Source organism: Haemaphysalis longicornis, unplaced genomic scaffold, assembly GCF_048455015.1.
Source record: "Haemaphysalis longicornis isolate Haplotype H1 unplaced genomic scaffold, Haemaphysalis longicornis Haplotype H1 scaffold_1, whole genome shotgun sequence".
Lineage (NCBI taxonomy): Eukaryota > Metazoa > Arthropoda > Arachnida > Ixodida > Ixodidae > Haemaphysalis > Haemaphysalis longicornis.
This window is the reverse complement of record NW_027526203.1, coordinates 177199120-177222226: the sequence shown is the minus strand read 5'-3', so window position 1 is coordinate 177222226 and position 23107 is coordinate 177199120.

The window sequence follows — 23107 nt, the reverse complement described above, 5'->3', positions numbered from 1 at the left end:
TGAATAATTCAGTCTGCGTTATGTCATTGCACAACCTTGCATCACGGGATGTTGCATACGAAATAATTGCTGTCTTGCCAGATCACGAACACAGTGGCCATTTTGGGCTTACGATTGTTGAATCGCTTGTTGTTGAAAAAAAGTGGAGAAAAAATGCCCGCCAGGTGGGATCCGAACCCATTTTTTCTCCACTTTCTTTCTTTCTTTCCAAATTCTTTATCTGTTTCAATGACCTACCACATCCTCCCCTTTGCTTTCCGAGGTTTTCTTGACTGCCAAACCTTATTTTCTGTCTTATTTCACGGACACCCTCATTTCCCAATTTTCTGATTCGCTACATGCTAGGCGAGGGCCTCTGTTCTGGCAGTCTTGGTGCCAAAGGGAGCTTAAGAGGGTTCAAAGCTGGTCGACCACTCTCGACATGTCGTAGACACTCGAGTCACGGCCCGGGGGTTAAAAAGAAGGTCCCCTTCACCCCGAGTAGTCCGAGTGGCGCTGGCTACCACCCCCAAGTGCAGGAAACAAAAAATACCTTAACATAAATACCCGAGAAAGTGCTGGGGAAACAGCCCCGCCGGTAGCGTAGTGGTTATCGCACCAGACCGGTATTCTGGAGGTTGTGGGTTTGGATCCCACCCGGCGGGCATTTTTTCCCCACTTTCTTTCTTTCTTTCCAAATTCTTTATTTGTTTCGATGACCTACCACATCCTCCCCTTTGCTTTCCGAGGTTTCCTTGACTGCCAACCCTTACTTCTGTGTTATTTTCAACGAGCCCCTTATTTCCCATTCTGATTCGCTACATGCATAGCGACGGCCTCTGTTCTGGCAGTCTTGGTGCCATAGGAAGCTTAAGAGTGTTCAACGCTGGTCGACCACACTTGACATGACGTACACACTCGAGTCACGGCCCGGAGGTTAAAAAGAAGGTCCCCTTCACCCCGAGTAGTCCGAGTGGCACTGGCTACCACCCCCAAGCACAGCAAACAAAAATACCTTAACCTAAATACCCCAGAAAGTGGAGGGGAAAATCGCCCCACCGGTAGCGTAGTGGTTATCGCACCAGACCGGTATTCTGGAGGTCGTGGTTCGGATCCCACCTGGCGGGCATTTTTTCTCCACTTTCTTTCTTTCTTTCCAAATTCTTTATCTATTTCAATGACCTATCACATCCTCCCCTTTGCTTTCCGAGGTTTTCTTGACTGCCAACTCTTATTTCTGTGTTATATATATATATATATATATATATATATATATATATATATATGCCCTTAATTATTGAACTACGCCACAGGGGCATTGGGATAGATATGTATGTCCATACGATTTGAACAAAGGAATGTTACGGCGAAGGTGCTGTACACGTCGCTTTGTATTCAATGCATTTTTTCCCAGCAGCATCTTGTAATTTCCTTGTTAGTGTATAGACGTAAGCAAATATAATTCTGAAAGCACGCACGGTGCTGTACACATACACTTGAAGCGCAAGTAAACAAAAAAGGAACAAAAAGATGAAGCCCGGCCCATAGATCCGACAACGTTGTCGACTTCCAAGACCATGTTCCGGATACTGCCTGCACAGGACCAATAAAACTATTATCGCATAAAACGATTATCAAGTATTACATTTCGAGGCGCAATACGCCCGAACTATTCCAAATTTTTTTCAACTTTCGCGACGAGTTTATTCCTTTGACGCATCACGCGTCTCACTAATTTTGTTTAATTTACAGTGTCTAGGTTCTCAAGCGCTAAAATATTTTGCTGCCCTCTTTTGTATAAAACATTTGGGTCTTTCCAATGCCATTTTGGTAGGGATAAGTGCCAAGGGAGGCCCGCCCGCCTTTGTTATATTTTCTGTAAGTCGTAACAGTCTCACCTATTACGTTTATTTGTAAAGGGTCTGTGTTCGACAGCTCTAGAACGTTGAGAACTACTTTTTTTTCCCAATATATTAAAACCCTTTAAATGCCAATTTCACACTGATAGATGCCAATGAGAGGCCGCTGTTGTCCGCATTGGTGCAAGATATGTGATAACAAGAAGGCTCTTTTTAAATTTCCCGCTGCGAGCTGACCAACCCTTGCAGCAGAATAGAAAACCTGCATTGGACCCCAGTTGGCGGCGCTTCAGCAGTTTCGAAATTTGGGAAACTCAACCACCTCCTTCGGCTTTTTTTTTAAATAACCGCCTTTTAACAGAAAAAAAACGGGGCGCTGGCTGCCCTGTCCAGGATCGATCAACGAACCTCGTGCGTCACAAGCTACGTCAGCACGAGTGGCATGCAGGTTTAGAGCAGCTACAGAAGTCTCATCGTCTCGCGCTTGGCGTGATGGGAAAGTGTCACGCAATTATAAATCATGCGGCGGGTAATTGGCCCAACACCGGCTGCCTAGTGTTCGTGCGGGGAGGAAGGGTATGGGCATCACGGCCTGGGTGTTGGGCTGCTGGGTCTCATAATGAAAGGAGAATTTTGTGAGCGTTTGCCTTCGGCGCTCAGAATATCCAGAGGGAAATGCGGCGTTTGAAATAAGGAAGGAAATGACCAAACAGTATTCATCATCTACGCAGGTTGGAAGGTGCGCTTGGCGATATTACTCAGTATCAGTACGCTATCCGTCCACGTCTCCTGATATGTTAGCGTACACTCTGAAACGTTTCTGTGGGCCTGCATCGAGAATTACAAATTGCTGCGTCGAAGAGGAAAATTTGAAAACTAACGATGCCTGACATACAACAAAAATCAGATAAGCAGTATATGGTCACGAAATGCAATTAGGTGTGCTGGCAGTTCGCCGTCTGCGATCGCAAACAACATATTTTAGTCTAATTATTTTTGGGCTCGTCATTGGTCTAATTGTACTTCTTAATAGCGAAGAATGGATTAAAAATAAAATGAAATGAAATGAAATGGTGACTTAGCTATAATGTAATGAAGAAGGAACAAACGCTCATCCAGGAGAGTAGAACCGCATATATATTATATTCAGAATTAAACTGCTTCCTCTCCAAACAGCCCCATTCATAAACTGGCTGGGAGCAGGAGCTAACACCGACTGACGCCTACAACGCCAACCTTTCAACATGATACCACGCTCCTTCGGTCATTATCTGCAATTACGTCTTCCCGCCGTCGAGACGATGCATTAGTGTCAGCCCTCTGAGTACGCTTTTCTTATGACCTCTATTTTGTTAACACGGCGCTATATTTTTTTTACATGACGTATAGTCAACTGGTCTCAGAAAAAACGATACTTCTAGAAGAAATTTGCTGCATACTTGATGGCTCTCCCCCCTCGGCTCTCATCGTGGCAGTGATATAACACGTCATGACCGACGTCTTCCCCCTCTCCCTGAAAATTTCCTTATTCCCCATACAGGACTTTAAATAATCCTGTACAATTCCGCAGTTTTATTTAGCCCAATTTTTGTAAACTCCTTGAAATACTCGTTACTTGGCAAAAGCAAGTTATTACTGGGTAGTCGAATAACGAAGTTTTTACGCTATAACAGTAAACATTCAGTCACAGATTCCAGGTTCGAAATTAGAGAAATGCAGTAAGTAGGAGAAACAAATTCCGCAAAAACAAAGTTGATGAACCATACACATGTGCAATATCAATCCATATTAAATGGAAGAGACTCAAAAAGGAGCATTGTAGAGGCTAATTTAAAATTAGGTGAAAGAAAGCTGCAAGACACAGCAGTCCAGTTGCGTCTGGTACAAACAATTTAGGGTACTGTGCTTTTGACCTGAAGAAGTTCCGAAAAGTACACAACAAGTTGTAAGTCAAAAACAGCAGCGCTATGCATGTGAAGAGTGTTAGTTGTCGTATTCCTGAGGGGAACAATGTAGTAGGGCCTCGAGATGTTTGTGTGCATGATCAAAATCTGCGCTGTAAACACAAAAAAAATGGTTTTCTTATTTCAAAATTTTAAAATTCCACTGTGCTTCGTGCATTTTTATGTCCATTCAGCATGCTTAACATTCTTTAAGACAAGCGAAAAAAAATCAACTAAAAACATTTGGATGGGAACAAGGTATGTGGAAACACGAGGCTGGTTGCTACGGTACTATGAAATCAATTTCGCCTCCAACGTCTTTGCAGGGTAACGAGAATATTTCCTCGGTCAATGCACTAACCGGAAATCTTGTTAAAAATATGAATTTGGCATTTAAAAAAAATTGGCGCAGCTTGCACTAGTGGTACAAGGCTGGAGAAACAACTGAGCTGGCCGCTCATCTCCCTTCGTTGGAGGCCTGCCTGCTGCAACTCACCTTTTTTTCCGAACTTGCCGCTGAAAGTTCTCCATGGCTGGAAGGCCTGCATCGTTTCGTTTGCAGGCTTTCACATCTTTTCTAAAGAGAACCGCATTAGCATGCCATATAACCCGCGGGAAGGTCCAAAGCCAACGCCTGCGCTACGGACTTAAAGGCAATGGTGTGCGGCCGGAATACGATGATAGCTCAATCGGATAGACGCCGGTTTCAAACGCGAGGGACCCGAGTTCTATTCCGACCACCATAAGCGTTTGTTTTTTCTTTCGAATTTTTTCTACAGGCATCCCTGTAGGCGATAACTGGAGAAGTGTAAATTTTTTCGTATTGTTGTTTATTCCGCAGTATGAAGTTATGGCAGATTAGGCCTCACCTTTTCGATTTATTGAAGGTCACGTTACCAACAAAAATAAGTACAGTTACCTTTGCTGAGTACTTTGTGAAAATAAACCCCACGACGTGACAACCTGTTTTATTTCGAGAGGCATTTGTTATGAACAGTTTGTTTTAATTAGCTGAAAAATATAGGTGGGGTGATGAATTTATTTGCAGTAACTGGTATAAATAATGTTTCTTGGTTTATTGCAAGCTTTTATCTCTTCTACAGGCATGCTCCCCTTTTGATTTAACAATAATTGGATCGTTGCGCTTGATGACTGAATACCCTCGCCTATTCTATGCATGGCTATTTCATACACTCTGTAAAATTCAGGAAGTCTTCAAAATGTTAATTTCTTTCCACCGCTAACGCTCTCAGTAAACCTTTCACAGTTCGGGGAAAGGTATGATGGGCATGGGCGAATTTTTCGGAGGCGACTAAGCCCGTGCTAAACAGATCTTTCTTCCGTAGGTAGGGGCATAAAAACAGGAATACTGAAAGCACCGAACCAGTACTCAGCGCATGCACTTTACACGCACCCCTAGAAGCTTTTCTTTTACTTGTGATCGGTGTAGGACGCGTTAGGCTTAATTCGTTTTACGTGGAAGGGAAGCGCCCAAATAGGCGAAACTAAAGTATGCGTGGCAGAGACATCTTAGCGAATAAATGCTGACACAGACTTTAGCTCAACCTGAAGACCGGGTAAACATGGCAGGATTGATTCTTAAAGATCCCACGAAACCAAAATTTACCGGTGTAACTTTGAAAGAACTGCGCACATCATTGCACTCAATTTTTATCCTCGCACGAGGATGTTTTTCGTCTAGAAACATAAAAAGCGTTGAGAAACGTTTAAATTTACCGCTACAGATCACCAGAGGAGTGTAATTCAAAAACTATTATTACAAGAGTTGTCATGGTGTTAACATTATGTTCGTATTGAAGTGGCACGTTGAAAAGGATCTAGGGGAATCTACCATCTCACAATCATGTTCTGCGAAAATGTGTTGGTTGGCGGCCGCCGATCTTGCAAGTTTCTGTCACGTCATGCCGGCTGCGCCGAAAATTGGTTGTTGAATCAGCGCCACTTCATTTGTTTTCCTACTGTACAGATTAATGTTTGGAATTTAGGTTTTTGAAGTTTTTGTTGAAATTGCCGCCATTGTTATTGCGGCAAAGCAGTGTCTTGAGTGAACCAAACTTATATACTGTCTCCGTGGAGCGCTTCTCGACATTCATTGTTCCTAAATGTAACGAGCAATCACGAAGATAGGCATTGATATTTATAAATGTAATCATTTCAATTCATTTGCTCAGTTTTGGGATCTTTATCCAACTAAGGCTCTACTATTTGGTGTCTACGGCTGGCAATTTCTGGCGTCATCATCCGTGTGTGATACCCTCAATTCCTTTTTCCAAGATATCGATATAGACTTCACGGCAGAAGGCCCTTTCCAAAGAAACCTTTTAGCGAAATGCTAGGTGCGGGAGCGACTGCACTCCTTGGAAAATAAGTGTCGCATTACTAGAGATAGAGTGGAGTGCGGACACCGAATATGTTTTGTTAGATACAAGAAAGCGAAGCCGGCTGTAAATTTGTAAGCATCATGTTGCTGAGTTGAGCCTTTTGCTAGGGTCGATCACTAACGCTCCCCACACTTTTAACGAGCAGCTTGAGGTGAAAGAATAACACTTCTGATTAAGTATGGGGTTGAACACACCTGGGCCATTAGACGCGCCACAGTGGAGGGCTTCGGATTAGCTCTGACCAACTGGGGATTTTTAACGTGCGCCGGAGTCTCGGCTCACGGGCGTTTTTGGCTTTTCTCCTCCATCTGCAAAGCAGCCAACGCGGCCGGGGTCGAACCCGTGTCCTTCGACTAAGCAGAACAACACCTTAGCCACTGAGCAACCATGGCTGATAAGAAGAACACATATTTGTGCCGTCATTCCGGCGGACGGTCCGACTCAAAAATGCTCATTCCAAAGGCGGGTGTTAGCGGACTTCCCAAGCAGCACCACCCCGTAGGGTTCAAAATTACCCTTTTAGTTGTGTTCATTTACCTTTGCCCAGCGTTTGTCGCATCAAAGAAGGAATTAACTACAGCTCAAAATATAGCTGAACGAAGCCACAGCTGTTGGCCGTACGCTCTTTTTGCAATGAAACCTTTGCGGTGAGTAGCTCGAAGCCCCTTTTTCACATTTCCCTGAACTTTAGGCAACGCAGTAGACTTCGATTTTTCATCCAGTCTTGTAGTTTCTGGAGTACACCAATAAGAAACACTAGATCGGCGTTTTATCCCAATAATGTAGCAAAGTGCTACCCCTGGCCGCAGACGGAAATAGCAATCGTGATGTGCTACCTGATCCCGAGATGTCAATGAAGAAAAATACGACACGTATTTAGGGAAGTAAATGAAAGGCAAGCAACATATATTAGTAACAAACTCGGTGCCACTTCTCTCTTGTAATCTAAAAAAAAATCCCCCCACCTCCCCGAAGGGGATCGTGCGGAAATGCGAATGCATTGGGTGCACCGATGAGTGCTGTGCGAGTAATTATTATTAATGGCGTACTTAATGAAGAGAGACGAGAGTGTGAGTCCTCCAACCGATGATGACGTTGAAGCAACTGCAGTGACGTCACCGCCAGCGGGAGGTGTAATGCTCAGGTTGCATTGTGTTACACTTCGTGCTTGCGGTATCGTTGCCGCGAGGGATTCGACTTCACCGACTTCCATCGCTATCAAGGCGCCAGGCGCGCGCTCCACTGCATTATATAGATTCCGAGCGCAGCGAGCGGAGAGAGGGTACGCGGAGAGGAGAGAGAGCCCGCCGAGCTCCGCAATGCGAGCGCCCTCACACGCCCGAGCGCGCTCCTCCTCTCCACTCACTCTCCGCTACTCCGCCCGAGCTCCGCGATGCGAGCGCCGCGGGTCCGCCGCGCCGAGACGACGACGACGACGACGAAGGCAGAACTACGAGGCGCGCGCTCACGTGCGCTCGCGCTGGAGGAATGCAGGCGCACGCCGACGAAGCACGACAACCCCCGACTAAGAAATGCATTCGCATTTAAAAGAACCGGCGTAACAAAGCTCGTAATGGTCGCGGAACAGGGCGGCTGGGAGGGGCGTTCAAACGCGAAAAGAAAGGTTTTCTTTGATCTCGAAAGCCCGGAGCTCTTTTTTTATTGCTAACCTGGTTACCATTCTCTGGTCACGTGAATTAACGAGTCAGGAACAAATTTGGGGCTGTAACACACCGACGCTGCGCCTGGGCGACGAGGCACGCCGTAGTGGACGGCTCCGGGTTAATTTGCACCATCTGGGGATCTCTAAAGCACGCCAAAATGTCTAAACACTTGCTTTTTTGCTTCTCGCCGCCTCTATCTCAAAAGCGACCGCCACGCCGGGAATCCAACTCGCGACGTTGTGCTTCACAGCAGTACGCCTTATCCCCTGAGCCACTGCACAGGTCGAGTGCGCACACGCTTGTGGTCTGCTTGAACACGTGGAAATTCTGTGAACGAGAACTATCAGGTCTCGTTCAGCAAAAAAGCCCGTGTGTACGAGATTTCGGTGCAGGTTGAAGAATCGTAGGTGGTCAAAATTAATCCGGATCCCTTCACTACTGCGCGCCTCGTCGCCAGCGTTGCGTCGGCAGGTTAAATCAATCAATCAATCAATCAATCAATCAATCAATCAATCAATCAATCAATCAATCAATCAATCAATCAATCAATCAATCAATCAATCAATCAATCAATCAATCAATCAATCAATCAATCAATCAATCAATCAATCAATCATTCAATCAATCAATCAATAAATAAATAAATCAATCAATTAAAATCAAATGTAGGGCGGCGAAGTTTGCTTCGTTTTGGTTGAAGATTACCCTTTTATAAGGTGATAGGCGCATATGTGGCCTTAGCTGCATTGGTGGCTTTCCGCTGAAATCAGTGTGAGAAATCCATGTTACGACACATCAGTTACGAAATTGCGGCTTATTCTGAAAGAACCTCGCTTATCGAATACTTCCTATGCATCAACCGAAATACAAAGTTCAATCCATTTCTAGATGCCTTGCTGCCTTCTAATCATCTATTTATGAACAGATTTGCTTCTGACATTCAGTTTCCAGGTAGTTACTATGGTCGTCAAATGAAACGCGAACACGAAAATCGAAAATATGAACCTCAACATACAAACAGCCTGATCTCTTTCCATGCAAGCCAAAATGAAGCATGGCTTAGTTACAAAAACCAAGTAGAGAAATGTGGTTTTCCAAATATGACAAGAGCGTGCCATTATATGAACTCTACGAACAGTCTTTTTCAATTTTGCACGTGATGGTTTATATTTTTTTGTTGCGTTTTATTTGACGCCGATAACTTCCTGTACGCACCCAGCGCCCTATGCTTGTTCGCGTGGCACATTTTTATTTTGTTTGAATGAGTGCTAAAACTACTACGCTCATCGGACTCAGTAGCCTAGAGGTAGAATTTCTGGTCTACTCCCAAAGGGCTTGGGTTGAATTTCCACCAATTTATATTTTTGCACACAGGAGGAGGAGCAAGCAATAATAAAAACAGCTGTTAGTTAATTCAGAATCACGGTGGTGGGATGTCATAGTCCAACAGTCTCTGGGCGGTCGCCTGCAGGCGGTCTTTTTTGACATGCTTATGCTGATCCGCCGGAGTGCGGGCGGGGTAGCATGCCTGCATTACCAGACCTCACGACTGGGTGAGAGGATGAAGATGAGGGAAGAAATATGGGAGCAGTCTCAGGTCCCGTGTAAACAATGTGCAAGGTTTAGAGCAGTATTTTCATATGGAGTTGTAGGAGGCGGGGTGCAGCGCGTGGACTGGGGTGCCGTGTGGGTATGTTTTGGTTGTAAGGTGCCTGTGGGTGCTTGCTCCTTCCTTGCTCAACTTGTCGTGGGGTGGACCTAGAGGGCGGCGTTCGAGGCGGTAGTATTAGAGGATAAATGGGTATGTTTTAGGCCCACGATGACACTCTTGGACCGTGACAGAGGAGTGCTCGTGGGGAACGCCCCCTAGGTGCTAGCTGGCAGCGGCGCAAGCCCCCTCATTCCCCTCCAGCACTCACGTCCCGGCGTCACGGCGGCTAGGGATTAATTGTAGCATGCGGAAGGCTGCGGGAGCGATAAGGCTGGTTGCATAATTCCGACAGGCAGCTTGAGAGCGGTGACAATGGCGACGACCCTTGAGCAGTGGCGGCAGCGAGGGCTATCGTGATTTCTTCTATATGTGGGTACGACTGTTGCAGAGTTCAGTCCTCTCTCTTGGTGGTTTATGGTTATAACTGGGGAGGCTGGTTTAGAGTGGAATTTAGCTGCGTCAAGGTAGCAGATGTCTTTGGGGTTCACCTGAAGAATCTTGCGGAGCGCTCGGAAGCGGGCTTGTCGGAGACCGTGGTTGCTAACGGTGTGTATATTTCGTGGTATTTGGGGGGCGGAGATAAGAGTGCGAAGTTGCCGTGGTGCGGCTTGGCGAGGGTTGTACGTATGAAGAAGTTCGTAGACAATGCGACGGAGTAGAGGGCAGCCAATGAATGTCAGTTTGAGCCATTCTATTTGATTAACGTCATGGGCCTCGGACCGTTCCTCTCAGGTATTATGGATCCCTACCCGACATCATTTGGAAGTGGAAGTTATCGGGGGAGGGAAGGGGGGGGGGGCATCCCTAGTGCTCGTTTGTAGTCTTGGCGACGGATGCTGTCCACTTCTTGAGTATCGCTTTTTGAGAGCTGATTATGGGCCTCCTCACGCGATGCAGATTACTAGTAGGGCATTATGAACCGCATGAGCTCACTTTCTTTGAGTACTTGACGATGATGAGCAAAACGTCTAATGAGGTGTGTATTTATAATTGTGTTCCTTGTAAGTGATGAATAATGGAAACACCTGCGCCGTCCGTTAGGATCGCGAGTCAAAAAAATTCCCCCGCATTTCCCCGAGGGGGAGAATGTGAAAGTGCGAATGCACGATTGTCGGCCCGCTTGCGGCACTTGCGCTCGGCCCCCGCAGCCCACCGCCTCGCCGCCTTCTCTTCCATCTCTTCCATCGGGTTTGTAGTATCACGTGTACACCACGCAGTTATCAAGCCGCTATAACGCCGCTGAGTTGCCAACGCACGCCACTGACGACGTAGTTTGAATGCGTTAAAGATATAAGGCGCGTCACTAACACTGATATCAGCGTTCGGTCCGTGGCTTGGTCGGTAGAGCGTCGCGCTGCGGCCGCAAAGTCCTCGGATCGAAACCTGGCGCCGGATGCTGTTTCTTTTTTAAATATAGAGGAGCACTGCGGACGCCAACGCCGCCGCCGCCGCCGCCGCCGCCGCCGGCGGTGGATGGTTTGGGGTCGCTTATAAAGTGCATTCGCACTTAAAAACGCGGATACTAGGGGTGTTGGGGACGGCAGTGTCGTGTAGGGGTAGTTCGGGGTCTGGGAGCGCTTGTGCGTTTTTTTGTACTAAAAAGACGGATTTTTCTGCGGCGCAACTCAGGCCAGGGGCGTTCAGATAGTTGTTGGTTGTGTTAATGGCTTCTTGTGGGCGGCTTGCTGCTGATCAATTCAACCTCCGGTTGTCCAAATAGTGAGATTGTCCGCATAAAATGCATGTTTATGTGTGGAAATAGTTGCAGTAGGTGTTCATGGCGAGGGTAAATAGAAGTGGAGATATGACTGCACCCTGGTGGTGTCAGGGAGCTCCGGTGCGAAAGGAAACAGATCGGTTGAGTTCGAAACTGAAGGTGGCGGTGAGATCGATAAGAAAGGTTTGTACGCGATGGTAGAAACGCGATTTTTTTGCTGTAAAATGTCCTCTTAGCTAATTTCAACCCATTGTATAAAGGAATAAAGGTGGTTTGACATACTTTAGGGCGGTGTAGCGCAACGGTGCCCAACATAACAACATGTTTAAGGGACAGCCAACCGATTCTGTGTAGCATATGCTTTTGATCCCAAATGAAAAGGCAGCACTAAAATCACGTTTAAACGAAAGAGTTTTGCTGATAGCACCATAAAACGACTAAAAGCGTAATTTTTAAGTATACTTACTTTACGTGTGTGGCCGAACCGTATGCTGGCAACCATTACCGTGAGCTGCGTGGCAACATGCTTCAATGTGTCCGTGAGTTGAAAAGCAGTATTTGACAACTTGTCGTCGTCTAAAACAATCATAAAGTAAATGTGTAGTGGCGGCGTGTGCCGCCGATGCATGAACGACTAGACAGCTTCAGAGCGCATCGGAACCAAAAGCTATTTATTCCAACTTGCGCAAGCTTATAATACTTAAACAACACTGGCGCCACCCGCGGCAGTGATCTGGGAACCGAAACCAAGTATACAAATATACAACGCATTCCCTTCCTTAAAAACAGCTATATGGGTTAGTAATGTAGTAGGTTAGTATGTTAGTACATATGCAAAAATACAATACAAAAATACAAACTGTACAATGAAAACAGCTATATACTAAATCAAGATCACACCATTTACAAAAGAAATCCTCCATACTGGATATGTGTCAGTTCTATTCGCTTTAGCACAACTTCGTCACGCACTACATGTTGCAGCCATCACGCCCTGGTGGTCGTCTCTTTTTTGGTGGTCGCAACCTGCACTGCTGTGTGACTGCTCCGGGATACGTGGGCGTCTGCTTAGCCGAAAGAGACGTGGGCGCCTGTGCAGCCGAGGGAGGCGTGGGTGCCTGCGCAGCCGAAGGAGACGTGGGCGCCTGCACAGCCGAAGGAGACGTGGCCGCCTACGCAGCCGAAGGTGACGTGGGGGCCTGCACAGCCGAAGGAGTCGTGGGCGCCTGCGCAGCCGAAGGAGCAGCAGCCGAAGTCCTCCTGGTTATCTCCCGGGTAGGGCCATCACGTGTAGGCGGAGACCCTCCTCCACTAGCGGCACTGCTTCCTCCCCACATGTAAAGGGCGGCAGAGGCTCGTGGCACATCGAGAACTTCGATGCATTCCACGTTTTACCGTCATCCAGGCGGAAAGAGGATGGTCCCTTCCTGCTGATCACTTCGCTTGGGCGGCTGAATTCCAGGTCGCCTGTAAATTTAGTTGTGGGTTTCTTCACTCTGACGAAGTCACTAACGTCAACTCTGGTTTCTCTTCCGGCCTTCCGAGCGTCCGTGTATCGCTTGCTGCCCTGTTGCTTTTGCTTCACCCGCTCACGTAAACGCCGGAGTTCCCAGTGAGGATCATCAGAGAAGGTGACCGACGGATGCCCGACGACATCCAATGGAATTCTTGGCAGCAGCCCGTGTAGCAGAAGAGCTGGAGCCCATGCCGTTGTAGCATGTGGTGTGCATCGGTAAACACCCAGGTACTCTGTTACCGCTTGGCGCAAGGGTCGCTGCTCAAGAAGCGCCACTTGAATGAAGGTTTTTAAAACTCTGTTAAAACGCTACCCTTGGCCGTTTGAAATAATTGACTCAGGTAGAAAGCTGGGCCAGGTGGTTCTTAGCCTTTATAATAATATTCGACAATATACAACAACAACAACAACAACAACAACAACAACAACAACAACATCAATAATAATAATCAATCAATCAATCAATCAATCAATCAATCATGTTTATTTACGTGCCCAGGAACAGCCAGAGGCCTGGGTGCTGGCGCACGGATAGTTACATGAAAACAAAATACAAGAAACATATTGAAAGAAATAAACAAGCGACAACACACACAAATTGAAGTAGCGAAAATTACAGAAATAAAGCACAGGCGGAGCCTGGGTACAGGTAAAAAAGAAAAAGAAGATGCCTTTGTGGCTCAGCTTATTATAATGAATACACAACAAGCAGAGAACAAAGTTTAACAGTAAGACGACAAGAACAATGACAAAGTATAGAGACAAATGATAAGACAACCATGATAAGTAAACAGTTTCAAAAACAGGCAACTATAGTGGTTAAACAGAACCACAGAGAAACCAAATTTCAGCAATAAAAAAAAGAAAAACGAACGACAGAGATATCATAGATGTTTAACATACTGTGTTCAACAAAGCAGTACGGTAAATTGTAAAGGAGCTTTGAAAGATGTCAAGGCGTTCAGAGAAGCGGTTGTAGCAATTCTGTATTCTGCGCACAGGAGAATGATTGGAGTTGCGCGCAGCGGTCAAGAAAGGGCGATGCGACCTGGTGGGCCTCTGTGGAACACTAAACTCTAAACAGTTAAGCAGGTCTGCGCAAGAAAGGTCACCATGAACAATTTTGTGAAGAAATGTAAGGTCTGCACGCATACGTCTGCAGGTCAACGAAGGAATGGAAGGAACTATGGGTAAGTCAGAATCAGGACCCGAACTGTGATTGTGATGACGGTGCTTAAATATGGATAAAAACTTCTTCTGCACACGTTCTATTAATTCACTACTAGATTTGGAGATGCCGTTCCAGGCAACAGAAGCATATTCTAACTGGGGGATACATATTGCATTGTATAGCATTAGAAATGGATCTGGAGAAGAGAATTCCTTTGTAATCCGACACACATTTCCAAGACTTCGGAGTGCTCGCCGGGTGATGAGCCTAATATGAGAAGAAAAAGAGAGGGTACTGTCGAAAAGAACCCCGAGGTCCCTAATCTCCTCAACCCTTTGCAACGGAGCTCCCGCTATACTGTAGGAAAACAGTAGACGATGGGTTTTCCGGCTGTACGTGACAACCTTTGTTTTAGCTGGATTTAAAATTAGACAGTTTTTGCTGCACCAGACCGATAATTCCGACACATCCCTCTGCAAGGCACAGCAGTCCTGAAAACTGCTAATGTGCCTAAATAGTTTGACATCATCAGCATAGAGAAGAAATGAAGATTTTGCTAACACTGTTGACACATCATTGATAAAGATAGAAAACAATAGTGGACCCAGCACAGAACCCTGAGGTACACCACTCGTTGCAGTGTAAACACTAGACCTTTTGAAGTTTACATCTACGTAAAAGGACCGGTCAAGGAGATAGTTGGACAACAAGGCAACAAGACTTGCATCAACACCGGAGATAGTAAGCTTGTTAATTAATAATTTATGGTTCACTACATCAAACGCCTTACTGAGGTCAAAATAAATTACATCCAACTGGCCGTTTTCACAAACTGCAGCCGAAGCCTGAGTCATGAAGCTTGCAAGATTTGTAACCGTCGATCGACCCGAGAAAAAGCCGTGCTGATTTGGTATCAGAACGTTCTTGACGCAGGCAGCAAGAATGTTGTGCAGAGCTGACTCAAAGAGTTTTGAGGCGACACAAAGGAGTGAGATTGGGCGATAGTTGGTAACGGCTGACTTATCACCAGACTTAAATATTGGAAAAATTCGAGCAATCTTCCATGCACGAGGAAATTTACCGAAAAGCAAACAGTTATTATAAATGGAAGTTAAGACAGGCACAAAAATGTTGCCGTAAGCCTTCATGAGGGCTGCTGGAATTCCGTCTGCACCACAGGAAAATGACGGTTTCATCCGTTTAAGGCTATCATTGACAAGTTTTTCATCGAACATAAGTGTACTAAAATTAGACATATTATTAAACGATAGGCGTTCGTCGGGACCATCTGGCAGTTGAAAGACAGAATGAAAGTACTGAGCAAAGCTCGTGGCGACATCCTCAACCTGTTCCCCATCGGAATTAATCAGACTAATGTGTTCTTTAGACGCCTTAGAACGGCCGCGTACATACCTCCAGAAGTCAGCCGGTTTCTGAGACGCAGAAGCCTCTAACGACTCTATATAGAGCTGGTGGTCACGCCGGTAGAGGCTTTTACAAAGTGAGCGATACCGACTAAAATCCGCTTTCCACTTGTCAAGCCCAGACCGCTTGGCCTTTTTGTGGGCACTGTCCTTAAGTTTAAGCGAACTTCGAAGTTCTTTAGAGAACCAGTGGGGAAATTTGGAATGAACAGGCTTATAAAAAGGGATGTACTTTTCCATGCCACTCCTGACAATTTCGGTAAAACGTCGAACCTGTTCGTCAACATCATTGACATCAAAAACACTAGACCATTCAGCAGATGAATAAAAGTGATAGAGCCCAACATAATCTCCACGCTTGAAAGCATATCGCGGGACTGCACAATCGTCAACACCACCATAGCAATGCTGGGCAGCGACAGAGATAGAGACAATAAGAGGGGGGTGAAACTTGTCGGGGCGTACAAGAGATATTTCGGAGGCACACACTTGTACGTTTTTCAAGTTCGAGAAGCACACATCTAGGACATTACCACAGAAGTTTTCTATGTGGCAGAACTGCTGCAAGGAGGTGAATGATTGAAAATCTAATAACATGGTGCATTTCTGCGCTGCGTAATGGTTTTTATGCTGAAATGAAAGACTGTTCCAGTGAATACCTGGGGTGTTGAAGTCCCCAAGTATAATTAGCTTATGGTTGGAGTGTGAATTGGAAACATTTTCAATAGATGTGAGCTTGAGATTATATTCAGCAGGTAAGATATCCGGGGTTATATAGAATGCACCGATGAGAATAATAATAATAATAATAATATAATTTTATTGCCATTCAAATAAATACAATGTATAGTGCCGAGTCCGCCGAAGCCTCAGAGGGCTTGTATGGCAACACCCGGCAGCAGGGGCCAAAATCAGTGCTGGCAACAACTCAGATACTACATATATGAAGTAAAGTACAGTTCTCAGTACAAGATAACCAGGCAACACTCGAGAAGTTCAAGCGCGAGCTCAATGTAAGCCAAAGTACCAATATTGCAAGGTTTGAAGCAGAAAAAGCGGTTCTAACAACGCCCAAATTGTACATATCAAGGTTAGCACGCAGTCTAGAAGGTAAACAGATAAAACAGGTCAGCTAAATGAAATACAGTAAGTATTTGATAATTTATACAGCATTATTACGTAATCCTTAAACACCATTGCAAGATTGGCATTACAGGAATCACTCAATAGCTCAAATTTTCATTTGTTACACCCATTTCACGCATATTGAAACAAATTTTTAACGGTTTAGTTCTGAAGATCCATAAGTGCTCGCTTACTATCAGACAGTGTTTCTTGATCTAAAACAGACTGTGGGAGCTGATTGAAAATTTTAGGCACGTAATACGCTCTGCAACATTCACCATACTGTGTTCGAACCCTGGGAATAACATAACGGGGAATATTGCGGAGAGAGATTTGTTTGGAATTGGGGTTCAAGAAGTTATCAGGCAGTCCAAGTGCACGGAACAAACTAATATCTGGAAGCATGTTGATTCCATATACAATGCTTTGAATGATATTTTTTTGTGAACAGTTTACTGTTGATTTCCAAAACCCGGAGCAGTTAAAGAAGTTGCGAATACCATATCGGATATGAGAGTAGGCAAGTGCATGTGCAATCATTTTTTTACTTTATAAGGTACGAGTCCGCTAATGCGATAAAGCAAACAAGCAACGCTTCGTAGTCGCGCACAAAGCGAAGCCATGCGCGAATTCCGGGTCACATCAGAATGGAAAAGAACCCCAAGGTATTTCCCACAATCTGTGTAAGGAAGCGGAGTACAATTTCTTGGGATACATTTATCAGTATGAAGAAGGACAGGCAAAGTAGTGGGGACAACCTTCAACGGATTATTAAAGCAAAGTACTTGAGTTTTTGGCGGGTTAACTTTTATTTTATTGGCCTCGAACCAATTCAACGCTTGCTTTGCATCCTGTTGAAGGATGGCCGTGGCATCCTGATAATTTATGTGCCTAGAGATAATCAGGGTGTCGTCTGCGTGTTGAAATATTTTACATTTACGTGTAGCTGAACTGAAATCATTAACATATAAATTGAATAACAAAGGGGCCAACACAGACCCTTGTGGACGCCTGAATGCAAACCTCGTAGTGACCTTTTTGCCATATTTAAACAAACTACTTGCGACAGATTTGACAGGTAATTTTTTAAGAAGTCCCAAAAATGGCCGCGAAATCCATAATTATGAAGTTTACTACATAAGATGTCGTGGCTAACAGAATACAACGCTTTAGATAGATCTAAGAAGGGAGCACAGGCCACCTGATTGTTATCAAGAGTATCATTCAAGCCGTCCGACAGTTCTTCAAACAGTCGTGGCGTACCACTGTCTGGAACAAAGCCGTATTGGCAGGGAGACAAGAGCGAGTGTTTTTGGACTAAACTTATCATAACCTCCAGGACATGCCGTCTAGCACTTGGGCTAAGAAAGAAAGAACCGATTTTGGACGGTAGTTTTCTGGTTTGGAAGCATCGCTTGCCTTAAACAGTGGAATAACCTTCGCCCTCCTCATCTCATTGGGAATGATACCCGACCCAATAATGCCATTGAAGATAAACAAAAGCGGCTGTGTTAAAACTTGCAAGTTGCACCATACGTCATTTGCACATATGCCATCTAACCCAGCCGAGCGCTTTTTACAGCAAAGCTGTCAATGGCTAGGATCCAGCAGATCGTCTCCGGTCCCAGAGCGATGTAGACAGGAATCGCTAGCGAGCGTAGCGCCACGTTGCGGAGCCCCCTCAAATCCCCGGAATCGTAAAACTGCGCGCCACACCCCCGGGGCATGGAAAAAATCATAGAAAATTAAAAAGGTCTTCGGGCCTTCATAGAGCATGCGCCGTGATTACCATACCCGCGCCATAAGAAATTTCTACCCACGATTCCTGCGTGTTTTGTAGCGTAAGCTACACTGGCCGAGGTTGAGCAGTTTCGCGTGTGCCGTGAAGGGCCGTTCTGCGCAAGCGCGAGGGGCATTGGATTGGATTCGATTCGATTGGATTGGCCGGGCTTGGCTTGGATTGGATTTGGATTGGATTGAAGTGGATTGTGTTGGATTGTGTTGCGTCATAGCAGCGGCAGACGCACTGGCGCCGGTGCGTGCCCAGGTGTGCGCCTCAATCCGCCTCTTTCACAACCCCACTGCGCATGCGCAATCCCCTAGCGGCCAAGTCCCTAAGCAGTCCAGTAGGGGTAGCAGACGACATTCCCCACAGCTCCCGCACAAGCGGGAAGGGGTCGTGGTTGTATTTACATCGTTTGATTTTTTGTGTGCGCTCGTTGTGCGCGGAACAATGCCGACAACTTGTGCTGCGTTCCGCTGTAACTAGGATTGCCGAAAAGGGAACGGTGTCGGCTTCCATCGCTTCCCGTCGGCCGCACGCGATCGGCTACGGCGGCTTGCGTCGCTCGCGTCGGCTCGGGTGATGGGAACTGTAGGCTTAGCATCCTGGCGGATATTTGATCGCTGCTATCTGTGCAACTGCGAATGACAATCCGCAACACAACTTTTCACTACACTATCATCCCCTTTCTCGCATGTGGAACTCTATTTAAGTTATAACTGCCGTTTGAGCGATCGGTGACCAAGACATCTGCGTAGCCTGTTTCGATGCTTCCGCGCAGGTATCGCCATCTCTCGGCTGCTCGGCGCACCGCGCGCCGCGGCGACCGGTCAGCGTAGGCTTGCATCGCGGCAGATATATCTGATGGCCGCTTTTAAAATAAGCCCTGACAACAATCCCTAGCACAATTTTTCACCACACTAACACCTACTTTCTCGCATGTGGAACTTTTTAGCGATCAGATTGATTCAGAAGAGCAGCGACAAGCGCGGTTGCTACCGTGGTCTGCGCCGGTTCGAGCCGCTGAGTGTGCCGAGCTGGCAGGCGCGGCCGGCGTGTGCGCGGACTGTTTCCGAAGGCAGAAAACGCTTCACGATTGCTTGCTTTATCCATTTCTTGCGAACAAACGCGCAGAATCTACAAATTCAGCTCAGCGATCATCGTAGTTGACCATGGAGCAAAAACAGTGGGCGGAGCGACGCCGACGACGCATCTCATGCGCGCATCGGGCCGTCTCAAATTCACGCGTACGACTAGTGGCGACAGTCGTAACGATCAGTCGCATGCGAATCGCGTGTACCAATCGTACATGTGTCCAGCGCTTAAAGGCATTTTGCGAACTGCCGGCCTTTGTTGAACTGGCGATCGCACTGCTCGCTCTGCTACTCGGACGGCGCACGGATCTGTCCGAGATTTCTTTGCCAGCCCTCATTTAGTGATAAGAAGCCGCCTGGTATTATGTGATGACCAGGGGCTGTCGTCTTAAGGCGTTATAACACCAACACAGAAGAAAAACTTCGGCTGCTCCTCGCCGTAATGTGTGATTGCCGTGCATACAACGAGAACGCAGCCGGAGGAAACGCCGGCAAACCCTACAAGTTCAACTTCCGCTAGGCACGCTAGGTGGCAGCACACCGCAATGAAAGAGGCGGATTGCGCAGTAGCTAAGTTGGACGCTGCGTCAGAGCCGCTTGATAGCCGTTTCACGTGGCTCGTGAAGAGCCGTGCTGAGCATGCGCGAGGAGCAGTGACTGGACAGGACTAGACTTTCAGATTATAACCAGGAACAATGCTCAATCGCAAATTACAAACAAACGTGTTTTGCTTCGTGCACCCCTTGGACTACGGCCCAGTTAAACCTCACGTTGAGGCTCGGCACCGCAGCTTTGCTGGCCATCCCTCTTCACGGGGTGGAAGGGCTCTGAATTTTTTTCTTTGAGGAGCGCATCAGCCTGTGCAAGTCTTTTGCTCCCAAGGAAGTCAGACATGCAGAGTCGGTTAGCCCACACCGTGGCAGAATTGGATGCGACGACATATCAAGGTTATTCACGGTTTTCGATTAGGATGAAAAGTAGTCGTTTAGGCGATCTGCCATATTTTCTGTGGCATCACCAAATCCCTTTATTATGGGGTTTTAATAACTTCGTGTCCAATTACCCCGAAGCTCATTTATCAGCGGCCACACTCTGGAAGGACTATACTTTGATAAGATAAACTAAGTGTTATATTGTCGCCCTCTATAAAAGCGAATTAATGCCGTAGCTTTGTTTCGAGCCGTTGGGTATAACTTTTTGAGCGAGTCGCTTCCCGGGGATTGTCTAGAACACTTCCAAAGATCTTTCTTCTCTTTTATTGCAGTTAAAACACTGTAATTTAACCAGCACAAGCCAGGTTTCCGCTTCGTAACCTTCACTTTTTTCTTGCTCGCTCCCTTAAACTCGGAAAACACGTGTGTGAAATGTTCATAAGCTTTTACAGGGCACGACTGCATTAGAACAGAATTCCAGTCGTACTCCGACACTAATCTATCAAAACGGGTTCGCTCGAAAATTTCTACTATCTACCATCAGTTGGTAGCTTTTTCTTGCAAGAAGCGCAGTCGGTCATGCTGGTGATAAAACGAAACGTGCCAGGAACAGACAGTTTCGCAGACACAGGACCTCGCCGAGCTCGGCACACTACCACCGACTATAAAGAGCTACAAGTATATAAAAAAAAATCGCGCCAATCCACCCCGTGAATGTGGTTGGAAAGCAAAGCTGTAAACGACTACCCATGCGACGTCACTTAAATTCACTCACATCGCTCTACAAATAGTAAAACCAGAGAGAAGTGAAATGCACTTAACCACACCATTTATTACTTCAAAGAGATATTCTTGGTAAGGTTAAATGAATGCATGATGCATGAGCGGTGTTTGGTTGAGTTGTATTGGTGTAGCACAAGAGTGGAAACTTTTTTAATAAAATTAAAGTAAGCTCCAACCCGGTGTTAGACGATCTGACTTCTCCGTCTCTGCGACGCGGACGGAGGCGACGAGATTTGCGGCAGAGAAGGAGGTGGAGGAGGACGAAATATTTCTGTTCAGATTTCTGAACGGCCCAGAGTGCAGCCCTGGGGAGTGATTCCTTCTTCTGTGGGGCCCATATGCAGTCCGCGCGGCCTGTGTTCTGTCCACCCGCTGAAGCTGGGTAGGTAGAGAGGGCCTGGACAGCAGCATCTCCCATTGCTCTTGTTGGGTAGTTGACGGAAAGAGAGGAGGGTGCTGAGGGCTAAAGTCGCACAGCCCGATTACGGGGCGGAGTTTTTTTTACTTCTGAGCAAAATTTCCATTCAGCGTCGTAGCGATTCGGATACATTAAGTAAAGACGCGTAGGCTGTGAGAAGGAGCTCGGATTTTATGAGCCGTAGGGTAGTTTGTTGTTCTTTGGAAAGGTCAGGGTAAGGCGAATGTGCGGTCTGTCTCAGTAGCCGATAATGCTGGGTTATCTCCCTGAACGTGACAAGCGGGTGACTGTCCTCGTGCAGCTCCATACCACGGGAGGTAAAAGCGCAGGCTGGTTGGGTGGGCGTATTTGTTCTCCATTGAAGCGTGAGGGGGTGTCCAGATAAGCTGAATGGAACCGTTTGGGGAGTAGTTTTTTAGCACGCGCAGTGTAGGTCAAGACACCCAACCCGACTGGTAATTCCAGTAGGCTTGCTAGGAATCGGTGACTACCCTCCGAACCCTGGTTGAATGAGAGCCCAGGTGATGGCTGCCTCTTCTGCTGCCGTCCTTTCTTGGGTCCTAAGCGAGGTACACGCACAGAGGTTGGTTCTGGAGGTAGCCACGATAATGGCGTATTGCTGCCCTCGATGTTTGGAGGCGTCTGTGCAGATAACTGCATGATCTCCACCGAGGTTGGTGTTTAGCGTTTGAGCCCGTGCTTTTCGGTGACCCTCGTCATGTGAGGGGTTCATATTTCTAAGCAAAGGGAGCATCTTTAGTTTTAGTCGCCTAGAGTCTGGGAGTACGTCAAGCAGAGTGACATTCTGGGCTGCCCAGCCAATCTGGTGAAGCTTGCGGTTACCCACCGAAGTTCTGAGTCGGACCTTCTGGTTAGAAAGATGGCCTTCTATCAGCTCTTCCACCGTGTTGTGGAGCCCCGTGCTAAGAAACCTCTGTTTGGACGCACTCATGAGAAGACCAATGGCCTGATCGACCGCCTTTCTAATCATTATATAAAGCATCTCTATGTCTTCCTTGTCGAGAAGAAGACAGTAGACTCTCGAGACGACAAAAGCTTCAATTAATCGAAAGGCACCAAATTCCTTTAGGCCTCGCTTCTTGGTGGCAACTCGCCTGATCATGTGTATGATTTGATTAATGCTGTTTTTGAGGCGCTGCAAGGAGACGTCACTCTTGGTGTTAGTCTGGAGATGTAGGCCCAGGATCTTGATGCTGGGGCTTGGAGTGATGGCCTGGCCGTCAAGGAGTATTTGAATGTATTCCTTGATTTGGCGTGAGGGCGGACGACAAGGAGCGGTGACTTTTTACGAGAACACTGGAGGCCACAGGCTTTAGCACGTTGCCGTACTAGAAGTGAGATGCCATGCATTGGTGTGAGCTTCCTTTATTTTTGTAACTCTTAACACATGAGCAAGGTGCGCACAGGGCCGCTAGACGGGCGTGAGTGGTCGCGTGACGGTTTCACGTGGCATTCAGCGAGAACGCAGGGGGTAAACCCGTAGATGTGCTTGGTCAGTACACCACCTGTCTTCCCCGTCTTCGCGTGGGGTCGTAGCTAAATTGGTAAGACAACGGCCTCTCGCT